The sequence below is a fragment of the Phyllobates terribilis genome, unplaced genomic scaffold (genome assembly GCF_046119375.1).
Source record: "Phyllobates terribilis strain yellow unplaced genomic scaffold, ASM4611937v1 Scaffold_7__3_contigs__length_470593459, whole genome shotgun sequence".
In the NCBI taxonomy this organism is placed as follows: Eukaryota; Metazoa; Chordata; class Amphibia; order Anura; family Dendrobatidae; genus Phyllobates; species Phyllobates terribilis.
In genome coordinates this window covers 162,804,618-162,821,398 of record NW_027362767.1, presented here as the reverse complement: position 1 = coordinate 162,821,398, position 16,781 = coordinate 162,804,618, and positions in this window count along the sequence as shown.

The window sequence follows — 16,781 nt, the reverse complement described above, 5'->3', positions numbered from 1 at the left end:
AGGCGGGCCTAGTAACAGAGGCCCAGGCCTGGAAGAGGGAGAAGGAAGGAAGAGGAGCGGAGAAGGCTCCAGGAACGAGGAATGAAGGGATCCCAGGGGTGCGGACGGGCGAGTCGCCACCGCACGCCCGAATACACCTGCGTGGAGGGGTCAGGCCAAAGGGGGAGACCGGTCCCCGAAACTAGTGGAGGCAGGAAACGACCCTCAGCTAGAAACCGGAGGCTGTGATATTTTATGTGGCGCAGCCCCTCACTACACCCGCTAGGAAGGCACCACATAGGGTCAGGGAAACTGGCGCCAAGTTTACCAAGAGGAGGCCCGAGGCAGCCGGACAGAAGGGTTGGTAAGAAAGGCCAGACAAAGGACACACAAAGGGGGTCCTGTGAAGCGCTCCAAAGTTATCTGGGAGTTGTCTGAGCCCCTCACCTGGTGAGCACAGTACGACGTGGGCAGCCGTTACCTGCAGACGTGGTCTGGATAATAAGAACTGTGAGTAAAGGCCCTGGACTGCATCACTGACTCCGTGTCGTTACTGCTGCTGCCCTGCACCATCACCCCCATCCTCCGCATACACTGCCCTGAGGCTATACTCCTCCCATGGGGAGTTATGCTACGCTCTGCTGCACCCACAACACCAGCCTCAGCGGTCTGCCCTGCAGCGGCGGTTCACTCTGACCGCAATCCACGGGTGGCGTAGTCGGACATTTAAACATCAAAACCACATAAATAGTTCCGCCACTGGTTTGACCACCCTGAGCCACGGAACCGGGTCGCCGCCACGAAGACTACAACCACCAGCATCCACCAAAAAAGGTCCGGCTCCGTGTGTCCCAAGGCCCAGGGGGTGCATCAGAACATTTTCATCACCTTTCACAATCACCAATGGGACAAGGCAGGGATGTCCTCTGTCCCCTCTCTTATACATCCTAGTGACGGAGCACCTGCTCTCATCAATTCGCCATAACCCCAATATTAGGTGGATTGAGGTGGGAGGCACCGAGTACAAGTGCTCTCTATTTGCTGATGATGTCCTAGTATATATCACTCAATCACATATATCCATCCATGCTGTTATGGCTGAAATAGATCACTTTGTTACATGGTCAAATTTTAAAATCAATGCAGCGAAGTCTGAGGCCCTCGTTGTCTCCCTCCCCAAATCCATATAGGATTCCATCCAGTCCAACTTTCCCTTTGCCTGGCCCTCACAGGGTATCAAATACTTAGGAATTCCTATTCATAGAGACCTCTCCCATCTATGTTATCTTAATTTTGGGCCCTTTATTGAACAACTCCATACAGACCACGGTTGGCAAGTTAGAACTGTAAGATTCACTACGTGAACCACTGGTGTTTTGTGGAAAAGCACATGTACACTGCGTTCCAAATTATTATGCAAAAAGTGTTTAGGAGTGATAAGGGAAGAATTTGTTTGTCAGTTAAACTCATTGATGGTGATGTGTGTCAGGGCTCTTTATATCACTGTAAGCAATTGCAGACACCTGTGCTAATTAGTTTGGCAGGTGTGTCCAATGAAAGGCAAGACTACTTAAGAAGGCTGTCTCACATTATTAAGCAGCCTACATTTTCTGCCAAAATGGGAAAGAAAAAGGATGTGTCGGCTGCTGAGAAGCAACAAATTGTGGAGTGTTTAGGTCAAGGCATGACTACAATCAACATTGTGCGATGATCAGGATGAAGTGTCTTGGCAATCAAGAAGTATGTAGCTGATTCACAGTACACACGTGTGCGTGCTGATAAGGGCAAATTGAGGACTCTTTCCTACAGGCAATTACGTCAGGTTGAAAGAGCAGCGGCAAAAAAGCCTTGTCATAGCAGCAGACAAGTTTTTGAAGCTGCTTGTGCCTCCAACGTCCCCCGAACAACAAGATGCAGGGTCCTTCAGAGGTTTGCAGCTGTGCATACGCCATCCTGTCGACCTCCTCTATCCACTTCACACAAGCAGAAATGGCTCCAGTGGGCCAAACATTACATGAAGACTGATTTCAAAACTGTTTTGTTCACGGATGAGTGCCGTGCAGCGCTCGATGGTCCAGATGGATGGAGTGGAGGATGGCTGGTTGATGGACACCCCACGCAAACACGGCTACAGCGCCAACAAGGAGGAGGTGGAGTAATGTTTTGGGCTGGAATCATGGGGAGAGAGATTGTCGGCCCCTTTAGGATCCCTGAAGGCGCTAAAGGTGAACTCCATAATGTATGTGGATTTTCTCAAACAGCACTTCCTGCCATGGTTCAAGAAGAAGAACCGTGTATTTCACAGCAAGATCATTTTTCTGCATGATAATGCACCATCTCATGCTGCACATAAAACATCTGCATCTCTGGCTGAAATGGGCATAAAAGGGGACAAACTTATGGTGTGACCCCCATGCTCCCCTGACCTGTACCCCATTCAGAACCTTTGGAGCATCATTAAAAGGAGTGTCTATGATGGCGGGAGGCAGTTCACATCTAAGCAACAGCTCTGGGAGGGTATTCTGTCCTCATGCAAAACAATTGAGGCAGAAACCATCCAAAACCTGACAAATTCAATGGACGAGAGAGTTCAGAAGCTCCTTTCGAACAAGGGGTCCTATGTGAAAATGTAACATCACCTAGAATAAAGTTTTGAGTTGAAAACTGTTTGATTTCAGTTTCTAACAACCTGCTAATGCTTATAATTTCAAAAATGACCATTTTTTTGGTCTTTATTAAAATGAAAAGGTTGATCGAAAAGTTTGGGGGATCTAAGAGTGTGGCAACCCAGTAGTCATGATTACTTCGAATTCTGACAATATGAGGGTCATGCTGCAGGTAGTGCAGCAAGAAGGCACTTATGTGTCTTGCGCATCTCGGAGCCCCAAAATTATTTTCTGGGCTAGATGCAGCTAAAAATTATTATTAATTTTAAATCTGGTGAAGCTTTAGTATAGAGGGCCTAATAGGATCAGTGCTGCACACTGCTACAAAGCCCAAATTATTTTCCAGCCAAGATACAGATAAACAATTAGTAATTTGAAAGCTCAAAACGGTTGGTAGGGTGATTTTAACCAATCATCAAGCTTTTACTCTCCCCAGGATGACACAGGGGTAGAAAAGTCGTTTCGGATCCATGATTTGTTCATCTTTATGAACGTGAGTCTGTCTACATTATCAGTGGAGAGCCGCGTGCGCTTATCTGTCAGCACACCACCAGCAGCGCTGAACACACGTTCAGACAGAACGCTGGCTGCGGGGCATGACAAGATCTCCAAGGCGTAAATGGCTAGCTCCGGCCATTTATCCAGATTGGAAGCCCAAAAAGAGCAAGGGTCCAGTGACACAGTCGTGGCTTCAATGTTTACTTGGAGATACTCCTGTACCATCGTCTCTAGGCGTTGACTATGTGTCAGACTTCTTGTCTCCTGTGGCCTTGCAAAGGATGGGCTAAAAAAGTGGTGAAATGATTCCGCAAAATTGATGTTACCAGCAGATACTGTGGTTCTGTTACGGTTTGAGTGCTGAACACTTGACGGTCCCACGGTTGGCAAGTTGGAACTGTGAGATTCACTACGTGCACCACTGGTATTTTGTGGAAAAGCACATGTAAGATTCTGCAACAGTCTCTGCTGATACTCCTGCATGAGTGCATCCCTTTCTATGGCAGGAATAATTTCTGCAAATTTCCTTTTGTACCGGGGATCTAACAGTGTGGCAACCCAGTAGTCAGGATTATTTCTAATTCTCACAATTCGAGGGTCATGTTGCAGGTAGTGCAGCAAGAAGGCACTCATGTGTGTTGCGCATCCAGGAGCACCAAGTCCCTGTTGTGTTGGTGGCGAGGTAACAATCATGCTTCCTTCCTCTGTCCTCTCCCCCCAACCTCGCACAACAGAAATGTGATCACGGTCTCCCTCATCTGATGAGTCTTCCATCAGTTCGTCCTCCACTTCTTCCTGGGCTCCTGCACCTTCCTCACTAGTTTGGCTGCTACCATGCGCCCTGGTAAAACCATCTCCCCCACCCTCACATGCCTGCCGCCTTGGTGCTGCCGACCGTCTGGACCTTGCAGATGTTAGCCCTTCCGCATACAACTCCTCCTCCTCTACTTCCTCCACCTCCTCTTGTGCCACCACCTGACTACGAATTCTGTTTAACATGTGCTCCAGCATGTAAATCACCGGAATAGTCATGCTGATAATGGCATCGTCAGCACTAAACATCTTCGTCGCCATTTCAAAACTGTGCAGAAGGGTGCATAGGTCCCTGATCTGAGACCACTCCTCCAGCGTGATTTGCCCCACCTCTGAATCTCGTTGGCCCAGGCTATACGTCAGAACGTATTGCACCAGGGCTTGTCGGTGCTGCCACAGTCGCTGCAACATGTGCAGAGTTGAATTCCACCGGGTAGGCACATCGCATTTTAGCCGGTGAAGTGGCAGGCCCAACGACTTCTGTAGAGATGTAAGTCGCTGAGCTGCGGGATGCGAACGGCGGAAGTGAGCACACAGCGACCGTGCCCTCTACAGAAGGCCATCTAGTCTGGGATAGTGGGCTAAAAATTGCTGGACAACCAGGTTCAACACGTGAGCCATACAAGGCACGTGTGTGACATTGCCCCGGCGAAGGGCCGCACCCAGGTTTGCAGCATTGTCGCACACGGCCTTCCCTGGTTTCAGGTCCAGTGGAGACAACCATTCATGAAATTGGTTCTCCAGAGCTGACCACAACTCCTCAGCTGTGTGACTCACATTTCCCAGACATTTCAATGTAAAAACCGCCTGATGACGTTGAGCCCTACTGCCAGCATAGTAAGAAGGTGTACAGGATCCCTTCTGCGCAGTTAGAAAGCTTGTGGCATGACCAGACAGGCTTTGGGTGCAGGTGGAAGACCGAGAGGAGGTTGAGGAGGCAGAAGCAGTGGAGGAACTTTGACATAAAGAGGATTGACGCACAACTCGTGGGGCGGCAAGACTTGGACAGCAGCCCCTTGTCCTGCTGTCACCATAGTTACCCAGTGCCCAGTCAGCGACATGTAACGCCCCTGTCCATGCCTACTCGTCCAAGTGTCTGTGGTGAAATGCACCCTGTCACACACAGAGTTTCTCAAAGAAGCGGTGATGTTGTGTGCGACATGCTGGTGGAGCGCAGGCACACCTTTCTTTGAGAAGTAGTGCCGACTGGGCATCTGGTACTGGGACACTGCGACGGACATAAGGTCTCGAAAATCCTCTGTGTCCACCAGGCGGAAAGGCAGAATTTCTGTAGCCAAGAGCTTGCAGATGGTGAAATTCAACCTCTTAGCTTTCTCATGGCTAGGAGGAAATGGTCTTTTACTTGTCCACATCTGAGGGACCGAGGGCTGGCTATTGTGCTTAGACGGGGTTGATAAGGGTGTCCCCGGCAAACTGCCGGTCTGTGAGGAAGATGAAGGCGGACATGTTAGGTTGCCTTGATCCAAAGGTGGTGCTATCGATGTCGGACAGCGCTCAACACCAGCTGGTGTTACCACCTCCAAAGAAAATGTTGACCTGCCAATCACGCTGGCTGTTGCGGGTAAAGAGGTGGCAGGTCTGCGCCCCAAAACAGGTGTGACTGCTGTCCCCCCAGTCACAGAGGATGAAGAGGCCGCGGATGCACAAGATATGGCAGACGGTGGTTGGCCCGGCCGGCTAGGCCGCATTGTAGCACACTGAGCTTCCCACTGCAACTTATGCTTCATGTCCATGTGCCGGTTCATGCATGAAGTACTCAAACTATGTATTTTTTGGCCTCTACTTAGCTTTTGCTGACAAATGTTACAGATAACACGAGTTGGGTCATCTTTATCGATCTGAAAAAATGCCCAGGCTATGCAAGGCTTAGCACCCATGCGACCTGAAGAGCCACCACGACTTGTGGTGAGAGGCAGAGTTGTGTTTGAGGATGCAGTTGTTGACGTGCTTCCAGTACTACGTCTCTGTCCAGGAAGGCGCAACCTGACCTCGTCGTCACTAGCATCTTCCTCCACCTCCTCTGCTGACCTCATCTCTTGGCTGACTGTGGGTTGACAGTAAGTGGGATCTCCAACCTCATCATCATCACCCTGTGCGTTATCACACCCGTCGTCCTCAGAGCCAACCTGTTCCTGCCCTGACAAAAAACTAAAGTTGTCGCTCCAATCAGGTATTTGAGTCTTGTCATCGTCTTCCTCATTGTCTCCACCAACAGGAGTTACAGTTTGGGAATGAGGGTCTACATTATGGTCAGAACCTTCTGCGTCTGGTCCTGGATCCGACTCATAAAGATTCTGGGCATCAGTGCAGATCATTTCCTCGTCTGGATTCACAGAAGCGCTGGAGTCGACCTCTGATTCCCAGGCTATAGTATGAGTAAACAGCTCTGCAGACTCAACCATCTGTTCTACCTCATACTCAGATGGGCAGCTGGAGATTTGGGAGCTGTGAGGAAGCAAGTGCGATTGGGGTGACACCTTTGAGGACTGGAGTATTTGTGATGTTGAAGTTGATGTGGAGAAGAGCCCACTTAAAGGAACACTTGATATCCGTTGAAGCACCTGCTGTTTTTGTGCCTCATCTGGAATTTGTAGCGATTGGTGTGGCCGTAAGAAAGGGATCTTATCACATTGTCCGCTAAAAGAAGTAGACATTTTAGTTTGGCTGGAAGATGGTCTTTCTTCTGCAGATGTTACTGTTGCTTTAACACCTACCCCACGGACACAACCTTTTTTCCCCTTCCCAACACACCTATTCCCCTTTCCACCAGCAGCAGGCCTTTTTCCACTCATTTTGGTGGTTAACTAATTCACAACTCTGGAGCTGTTTGCACAAAAAAACAATGGATGGGAACCGAGCAGAGCTGAGTGGCCAAACTGTGGTATTAGGCCAAAACTATTGGCTGGGTTAGATGCAGAAAAAAATTAAATTCAATTTGCAACCTGATGGAGGTCTGTATAGATGGATTAATAGAACAAGTCCCACACACAGCTAGAAGCCCAATATTTTTTCAGAGGTAGATGCAAAAAAATATATATTCAGTTTGCAACCTGATGGAGGTCAGTATAGATGGACTAATACAACAAGTCCCACACACAGCTAGAAGCCCAATATTTTTTCAGAGGTAGATGCAGAAAAAAATATATTCAGTTTGCAACCTGATGGAGGTCTGTATAGATGGATTAATAGAACAAGTTCCACATACAGCTAGAAGCCCAATATTTTTTCAGAGGTAGATGCAGAAAAAAATATATTCAGTTTGCAACCTGATGGAGGTCTGTATAGATGGATTAATAGAACAAGTCCCACACACAGCTAGAAGCCCAATATTTTTTCAGGGGTAGATGCAGAAAAAAATATATTCAGTTTGCAACCTGATGGAGGTCTGTATAGATGGATTAATAGAACAAGTCCCACACACAGCTAGAAGCCAAATATTTTTTCAGAGGTAGATGCAGAAAAAAATATATTCAGTTTGCAACCTGATGGAGGTCTGTATAGATGGATTAATAGAACAAGTCCCACACACAGCTAGAAGCCCAATATTTTTTCAGAGCTAGATGCAGAAAAAAATATATTCAGTTTGCAACCTGATGGGGGTCTGTATAGATGGATTAATAGAACAAGTCCCACACACAGCTAGAAGCCCAATATTTTTTCAGAGGTAGATGCAGAAAAAAATATATTCAGTTTTCAACCTGATGGAGGTCAGTATAGATGGACTAATACAACAAGTCCCACACACAGCTAGAAGCCCAATATTTTTTCAGAGGTAGATGCAGAAAAAAATATATTCAGTTTGCAACCTGATGGAGGTCAGTATAGATGGACTAATACAACAAGTCCCACACACAGCTAGAAGCCCAATATTTTTTCAGAGGTAGATGCAGAAAAAAATATATTCAGTTTGCAACCTGATGGAGGTCTGTATAGATGGATTAATAGAACAAGTCCCACACACAGCTAGAAGCCCAATATTTTTTCAGAGGTAGATGCAGAAAAAAATATATTCAGTTTGCAACCTGATGGAGGTCTGTATAGATGGATTAATAGAACAAGTCCCACACACAGCTAGAAGCCCAATATTTTTTCAGAGGTAGATGCAGAAAAAAATATATTCAGTTTGCAACCTGATGGAGGTCTGTATAGATGGATTAATAGAACAAGTCCCACACACAGCTAGAAGCCCAATATTTTTTCAGAGGTAGATGCAGAAAAAAATATATTCAGTTTGCAACCTGATGGAGGTCTGTATAGATGGATTAATAGAACAAGTCCCACACACAGCTAGAAGCCCAATATTTTTTCAGAGCTAGATGCAGAAAAAAATTATATTCAATTTGCAACCTGATGGAGGTCAGTATAGATGGACTAATAGATTGATGCTATGCCCAAAAGATTTTACTTCACTAGGTGCAGTAAAAAAATTGGTATTCTATACACAGGTGGTATATCTTGCAACACAGATAGGCTACTCCACTGACTAACACACTCTGCAATAGGCCAAAAAGGATTAGCTTTGCTAAATTCAGCCAAATGCTGTGAAAAAAACTTGCACAGCACTGGCACAGACCTGCCTGGCAAAAACTGATAGGAACTGATGTAACCTAGTCCTGAAAAGGACTCCAATTACAATTAGTCTTTACTCCCACAATCTATCTATTTAAGAGCACAGACCTGCCTGATAAAAGTCGTAGGAAATGCTGTAACCTAGTCCTTAAAAGGACTGCAATCACAACTATTCCCTACTCCCAAGCTATCTGTAGATTTGTGCAAAAATTGGCTTGAAATTAACAAGGTATAGCGCACACAGCAACAGCGGTGCCGTCTAACACGCAGCTGCAGCAGTGAAAAAATGGTGGCGACGGGGAAAATGGCTTGGTCTTATAGGGCAAGGACATGTGACATACACTGCCAATGACACATGCCCTTGCTTGTGTGAAAAAAAGCACTTCGCTCCGTGTGTGCGCTGCTGATAGGCTGACAGATTGCACCTCCCCACTGCAAATGCGGGAAAGAGAAAAAAAAAATGGAGATCTTCATTATTCCTGCAGAGATCCATCCCCTGCCCCTCCCCCCGCCCCGCTGTACACTCAAACTGCGTATTAATGATAGTGTATATCATTTTTCTATGTTTTGGCGCTTTTACACAATAAAAGCTATTTAATAGAAAAAAATATTTTTTTGGATCGCTTTATTCTGAGAGCTATAACTTTTTTATTTTTCGGCTGATGGAGCTGTATTGCGTTTTTTTTTTTGTGGGACAAGATGACGTTTTCAGCGGTACCATTTTTATTTATATTCGTCTTTTTGATCACGTGTTATTCCATTTTTTGTTTGGCGGTATGATGATAAATAGTGTTGAGTGAGCACTAAAATGCTCGGGTGCTCGAAACACGGGCCGAGCTCGCCGTGATACTCGGTTGCTCGACCCGAGCAACGAGCCCAATGTTAGTCTATGGGTGACCCGAGCATTTTTGCGGTGGCACCCCCGGCAGTCTTTTAAAAGCCTAACAAATGCCCAAAACGATAGTGACAGTGCTCAAATGACATGGGGACAGCATGGGGATCGCCCAAGGAAGCATTTCTAACCCCAAGGTCACTGCTGTCAACAACGGGGTCAGAGGTATTAAGCCACTTTTAAGGGCTCCAAATAAAACTTTCAAAAACGAAACTGAAACTGCTTTCCTGTGAAATATGTTAAGGAAGTTCCTTTCCAGGGTAAAGACTTGTGTATAAGGTAAAATAAATAACCCCCCCAAAAAATACTCCTCCACACCTTGGGCTATGTTCACAAGTAGCATTTTTTATGCATTTTTGCACTTTTGCATTGCTTTCAGCCGTGACAAATGTATTCACCGGGAAATGGCATTTTAACATTTCACAACCTTATCTGGCCATGTGCTGTGTGACACATGCATACAGTGCTGAAAAGACTTGGGAACAGCATGGGGAAGACCCCTGGAAGCATCTCAGACACCCAGGTCACTGCCTAAAAGTGTGCCCATCAGAAGTGATCCTTGCCGCATCAGAAGATACAGACTTGCAACTATCCCCGTGCAAGTTCTTGTCCCAGGGCACTGTTCAATTGTACCTCCCCCATTCTTTGCAATGCAAATGCAAATATGCAGCCAACCACCCACCCACCCCCAGGCTGCAATACCATACTGCTTGCTTGCACTTGAAATTGGGCCTTTTAGGCATGTGGAGGCGAAATCTGGCCACCACATCATGGCTGCGTTGGCGGCCTGGAATCCATACTCAGTCCCCAGCCGCCCGGCGGCCAGGTGTCCACACTCGGTCCCCAGCCGCCAGGGGGCGGCCGGGTGTCCATACTCGGTCCCCAGCCACCCCGCGGCCGGGTATCCACACACGGTCCCCAGCCGCCTGGGGACAGCCGGTTGTCCATAAACAGTCCCCAGCTGCCCCTATTTCTCCTTGGAACATCCCCCCACACACTTTTCTTAGCCCAGCCTGCTTTAGGGCAGCATTGGACGAGCCCACCAGAGAACCAGATTCCTCCGGTGGGCCCTGGCTTCTCCATCAGGGGAGTTGAGAGTGCCAAGGTGAGGAGCATGATGATGATGATAGAAGTTTGTTTTCTTGGAATGCAAGCGCATGTATGTAGTTGCCGCTAGGCCTGAGGTGGTCAGCGTTTTGGCACATATCCTACCTCCTCCGAGGATTGCTGGATGTTTTCCTGCTACTATCCCAGTTCTATGACTCCCGTTAAAACAAAGCTTCAGGTGATAAATGATGGATGAGGTGGTGGCTAAGGAGAAAGAGCAGGAGGAACAGGGACCATTCACATCAATATCAGGCCAATCAACCACATATGTCTTGTAGGATATGTTTCTGTACCAAAAGGAGCAGTTCAGCTACACAGTTATAAGGCATACAGTGAATGCAATGCCTACCAAAAATTTTGAGGCAATCCAATGCCCCTTGGAAATGACATGGAGGTCAGAGGGCCTTAACTAAACCATTTTTTCCATTTATAGCAACTGGATCTCCTGTACACTGTTGGCCTAAGCAGTGAATGGAAGGCTTTCCAAAAATTATGAGGAACTGCAATGCCCCTTGAAACAGACGTGGATTACAGCGTACTAAAAACCTTCTACCCATTATTGGGGAGTGGGTCTCCCTTAATTTTCTCCTTTCCATTGAAAAGCAAAAGCTGACTAAAATTAGGAGGGAATGCAATGCCTGTTGGAAGAGTCGTGGAGGTTAGAGGTAATTAAAAACAACATTTCAATGCCCCTTGGAAGAGCTGTGGAGTTCAAAGTGGCTTAAGAAGACGCTTTTAATGCCCCTTTGAAGAGATGTGGAGGTCACAGTAGCTTATCAAGACGGTTTTAATGCCCCTCGGAAAAGTGGTGGAGGTCACAGTAGCTTAACAAGACCGTTTTAATGCCCCTTACAAGAGCCATACAGTACAGCATCTTAAAAACATTATTCGCATTATTGGTTAGTGTGTCTCCCATAGTCTTTGCTTATGCCTTCCAAGCAAAAGCTGCCAAAAATTAGGACGGAGGAACTTGCAATGCCCCTTACAAGAGCCATGCAGTACAGCATATTACAAACATTATTCCCACTATTGGGGAGTGTGTCTCACATAGTCTTTGCTTATGCCTTCCAAGCAAAAGCTGCCAAAAATTAGGACGGAGGAACTTGCAATGCCCCTTACAAGAGCCATGCAGTACAGCATATTACAAACATTATTCCCATTATTGGGGAGTGTGTTTCCCATAGTCTTTGCTTATGTCTTCCAAGCAAAAGCTGGCAAAAATTAGGATGGAGGAACTTGCAATGCCCCTTACAAGAGCCATGCAGTACAGCATATTACAAACATTATTCCCATTATTGGGGAGTGTGTCTCCCATAGTCTTTGCTTATGCCTTCCAAGCAAAAGCTGCCAAAAATTAAGCCGGAGGAACTTGCAATGCCCCTTACAAGAGCCATGCAGTACAGCATATAAAAAACATTATTCCCATTATTGGGGAGTGGGTCTCCCATAGTGTTTGCTTATGCCTTCCAAGCAAAAGCTGCCAAAAATTAGGAGGAAATGCAATGCCCGTTCGAAGAATCGTGGAGGTTAGAGTTAATTAAAAACAACATTTCAATGCCCCTTGGAAGAGCTGTGGAGATCAAGGTGGTTTAACAAGACGCTTTTAATGCCCCTCGGAAAAGTGTTGGAGATCCCAGTAGCTTAACACGACGCTTTTAATGCCCCTCGGAAAAGTTGTGGAGGTCCCAGTAGCTTAACAAGACGCTTTTAATGCCCCTCGGAAAAGTGGTGGAGGTCCCAGTAGCTTAACAAGACGCTTTTAATGCCCCTCGGAAAAGTGGTGTAGGTCTCAGTAGCTTAACAAGATGCTTTTAATGCCCCTCGGAAAAGTGGTGGAGGTCCCAGTAGCTTAACAAGACGCTTTTAATGCCCCTCGGAAAAGTGGTGGAGGTCCCAGTAGCTTAACAAGACGCTTTTAATGCCTCTCGGAAAAGTGGTGGAGGTCGCAGTAGCTTAACAAGACGCTTTTAATGCCCCTCGGAAAAGTGGTGGAGGTCCCAGTAGCTTAACAAGGCACTTTTAATGCCCCTTACAAGAGCCATACAGTACAGCATCTTAAAAATATTATTCCCATTATTGGGGAGTGGGTCTACCACAGTCTTTGCTTATGCCTTCCAAGCAAAAGCTGACAAAAATAAGGACGGAGGAAATTTCAATAATGGCAAAATGAAACACGGTCACCCTGGTGGTATAGTGGTGGTGGAGGCTGAGGATCAGGAGAAGAACATAAAACAGCCAAAATGAGGAAGAGTACACCCATGTGTGGGTGTGAAGTGGTGCATGTGAAAACACCTCCCTAAATAACACAGTTCATTTGACTTTATGTTACTCTGCTGTCATTTGGTGGTGATGAGAAGTCTGGCCCAATCCAGCCCTTGTTCATTTTGATCAGCGTCAGCTTGTTAGCATTATCAGTTGACAGGCGAGTGTGCTTATCAGTTATAATTCCCCCAGCAGCACTAAAAACACACTCCGATAACACGCTAGCGGCAGGGCAGGCCAGGACCTCCAAGGCATACAGAGCGAGTTCATTCCAAGTGTCCAGCTTGGATACCCAATAATTAAAAGGCACAGAGGAATCACGGAGGATGCTGGTACGGTCAGCAAGGTAATCCCTCACCATCTTTTGAAACTTTCCACTCCTTGTGAGAGTACCCCGCGCCTCAGGGCCTGTAAGCTGGGCGGGTCTCAGAAAAATGTCCCAGAACATAGACAGTGTTCCCCTGCCTCTGCTGGATTGGAGTTGCCTCTCTCTCGCTTGTACGCCTTGGTTGGTCAACGAACTGTGACCTCTGCCGCTAGCGTGTTCAGATGGGAATTTTTTTTAACAGTTCTGCAGCAAGGGCCTTCTGGTACTGCTCCATTTTTGTAGACCTCTCCACCTCAGGAATAAGAGAGTGAAAGTTCTCCTTGTAGCGGGGGATCTAAAAGTGTCACCAAACAGTAATGACCGTCAACCAACATTTTTACAACGCGAGGGTCACGGTTAAGGCAGTGTAGCATAAAGTCAGCCATGCGTGCCAGACTGGTAACGGGCAAGACTTCCGTGTCCTCACCAAGATGATGACTGACCATGCTCTCCTCCTCCTCCTCCTCCCCCCCTGTCCTCAGGCCACCCACGCTGAACCGACGGTATGACAGTTGTTAAGTTACTACCGTCTACAGCGAATGATACCAGCTCCTGTTCTTCCTCCTCCTCCTCCTCCTCTCCCTCATTGTCCACCAATGCACGTTGTGTTGAGATAAGGCTGCGCTGTGTGTAATCGACCGCTACGGCTTCTTCATCCATCTCATCATACTCTGGCTGCAATGCCTCCTCTTTAATTCTCTTCAGAGAGCGTTGCAAAAGACAGACAAGTGGAATGCTGATTCTAATGATGGTGTCATCGCCACTCACCATCTTGGTGGACAAATCAAAATTTGTCAAGATGGTACATATGTCAGACATCCAGGTCCACTCCTGAGGTCTTATGTGTGGAGTCTGACCTGAATATCGACGGCCTTGTTGCAGCTGGTACTCAACAACTGCTCTCTTCTGCTCACAAATCCTTTGCAGCATGTGGAGGGTAGAGTTCCAACGTGTGGGAACATCACACACCAGTCGGTGTGACGGAAGCTGCGAACGTTGCTGCAACACAGCAAGTGCGGCGGAAGCTGTAGCCGACTTCCGAAAATGAGCTGACAGGCGGCGTACTTTGACGAGCAGATCTGGCAACTCGGGGTACGATTTAAGAAACCGCTGAACCACGAGGTTAAGCACATGAGCCAGGCATGGTACGTGTGTGATCTCGCCTCGCCTCAGAGCCGCCACCAGGTTACGGCCATTGTCACACACGACCATGCCTGGATGTAGGTTCAGCGGTCTCAGCCACAGATCTGTCTGCTCTTTCACAGTTGTCCACAACTCACAAGCAGTGTGAGGTTTCTCACCTAAGCTTATGAGTTTCAGCACAGCCTGTTGCCGCATGGCGGAGGCAGTACTGCAGTGCTTCCAGCTTGTAACTGATGTGGTGATATCTGAGATGGAGGCTGAACATGAGGAGGAGGAGGAGGATGATGTGCAGGAGCTGTACACTGTGGAGGCAACTCTGAATGACATAGGGTACGCAATCCTAGGTGTGGGGAGGATGTGTTCCGTCCCAAATAGTGTTGAGACACCCCCGTAGTGTTAGAGTTCGGTTCAGTTCGTCAAACACCCGTATGTTCACCAAACTGTTTGTCGAACTGTTCGTCGAACACCTTCGAACACCGTTAAAACCAATGGCAGGCAAACAGAAACACATAGAAACACATAGAAAACACTTTCAAAGGTGTCCAAAAGCTGACAAACTGCTCAGAAGACACAACTAACACATGGAAAAGTAACAAGTACATATAGTCATGCAAAAAGAAAAGAGATGGAGGAGTAAAAGGAGGGGGAGACACAGATATAGGCATGTCATGCCCTTCTAAAACCAAAAAAGTGAGAAGCCGACACGGCCAGTCCATTCCTGCCCGTGCGACCTCCGTGTTGCCGGGTTTGTGCCAGAGCCGTGGTGGACCCTGACGGCCAGCCCCCCTCTGCCAATACTGGTGCCTGTCCACTGGTGGGTCGAGCGAGGCCCCCTGCGGTGGAGGCAGGTCTAATCTTTTTAATTTAAATTGTCTCTCTAATTTGAATGAGTACACTTTAAATCCTTTTACAAGGATCTATTGGAGGGCAAGTCTCATGCCTGCAGCCGCGTAATTCCAGCTCCAGTAGCGTCCACTAAAGCTGCTGCAGTTAAAAAGCTTTCATAAGGATCGAGCTTGGTGGTCCACCACAAGGAGTCCTACCGCCAGTCCCAGCCCATGTGCCTTGGGGTGCCTCCCCGATGCTCTTCACTGAGTGTCCCGGGGGCCCGAACCATTTCCTTTGAAAAAATTAAGTGTCCAAACTACAGGTGATGTAGCTTGCTTAACAGCTGGGATAATCCGCTGACTAGCAGACACTGCTACTAGGCACAAAGTATTTCCTGGGCTAGATGCAGTTGAAAAATTTTAATTAGATACTCTCGTTGAATGCTGAGAAAGCATTCCATAGAGTCTCCTGGTACGCCATATATTATTCTCTTAAAAAGCTTGGGGTAGGGGTCTAGGGGACCCTTTTATAGGCATAATCACGGCCCTGTATCGCAATACGTCGCCTAGGCTGAAGATAAATGGAACATTTTCATCACCTTTCATAATCACCAATGGGACAAGGCAGGGATGTCCTCTGTCCCCTCTCTTATCCATCCTAGTGATGGAGCACCTGCTCTCTTCAATACGCCATAACCCCAATATTAGGTGGATTGAGGTGGGAGGCACCGAGTACAAGTGCTCTGCATTTGCTGATGATGTCCTAGTATATATCAATCAATCACATTTATCCATCCCTGCTGTTATGGCTGAAATAGATCACTTTGTTACATTGTCAAATTTTAAAATCAATGCAGCGAAGTCTGAGGCCCTCGATGTCTTCCTCCCAAAATCCATACAGGATTCCATCCAGTCCAACTTTCCCTTTGCCTGGCCCTCTCAGGGTATCAAATACTTAGAAATTCATATTCATAGAGACCTCTCCCGTCTATGTTATCTTAATTTTGGGCCCTTTATTGAACAACTCCATACAGACCACGGTTGGCAAGTTAGAACTGTAAGATTCATAACATGAACCACTGCTGTTTTGTGGAAAAGCACATGTACACTGTGTTCCAAATTATTATGCAAAAAGTGTTTAGGAGTGATAAGGTAATAGTTTTTTTGTTTGCCAGTTAAACTCATTGATGGTGATGTGTGTCAGGGCTCTTTATATCACTGTAAGCAATTGCAGACCCCTCTGCTAATTAGCTTGGCAGGTGTGTCCAATGAAAGGCAAGACTACTTAAGAAGGCTGTCCCACATTATTAAGCAGCCTACATTTTCTGCCAAAATGGGAAAGAAAAAGGATGTGTCAGCTGCTGAGAAGCAACAAATTGTGGAGTGTTTAGGTCAAGGCATGACTACAATCAACATTGCCAAGACACTTCATCCTGATCATCGCACAATCAAGAAGTATGTAGCTGATTCACAGTACACACGTGTGCGTGCTGATAAGGGAAAATTGAGGACTCTTTCCTACAGGCAATTACATCAGGTTAAAAGAGCAGCGGCAAAAAACCCTTGTCATAGCAGCAGACAAGTTTTTGAAGCTGCTGGTGCCTCCAACGTCCCCCGAACAACAAGATGCAGGGTCC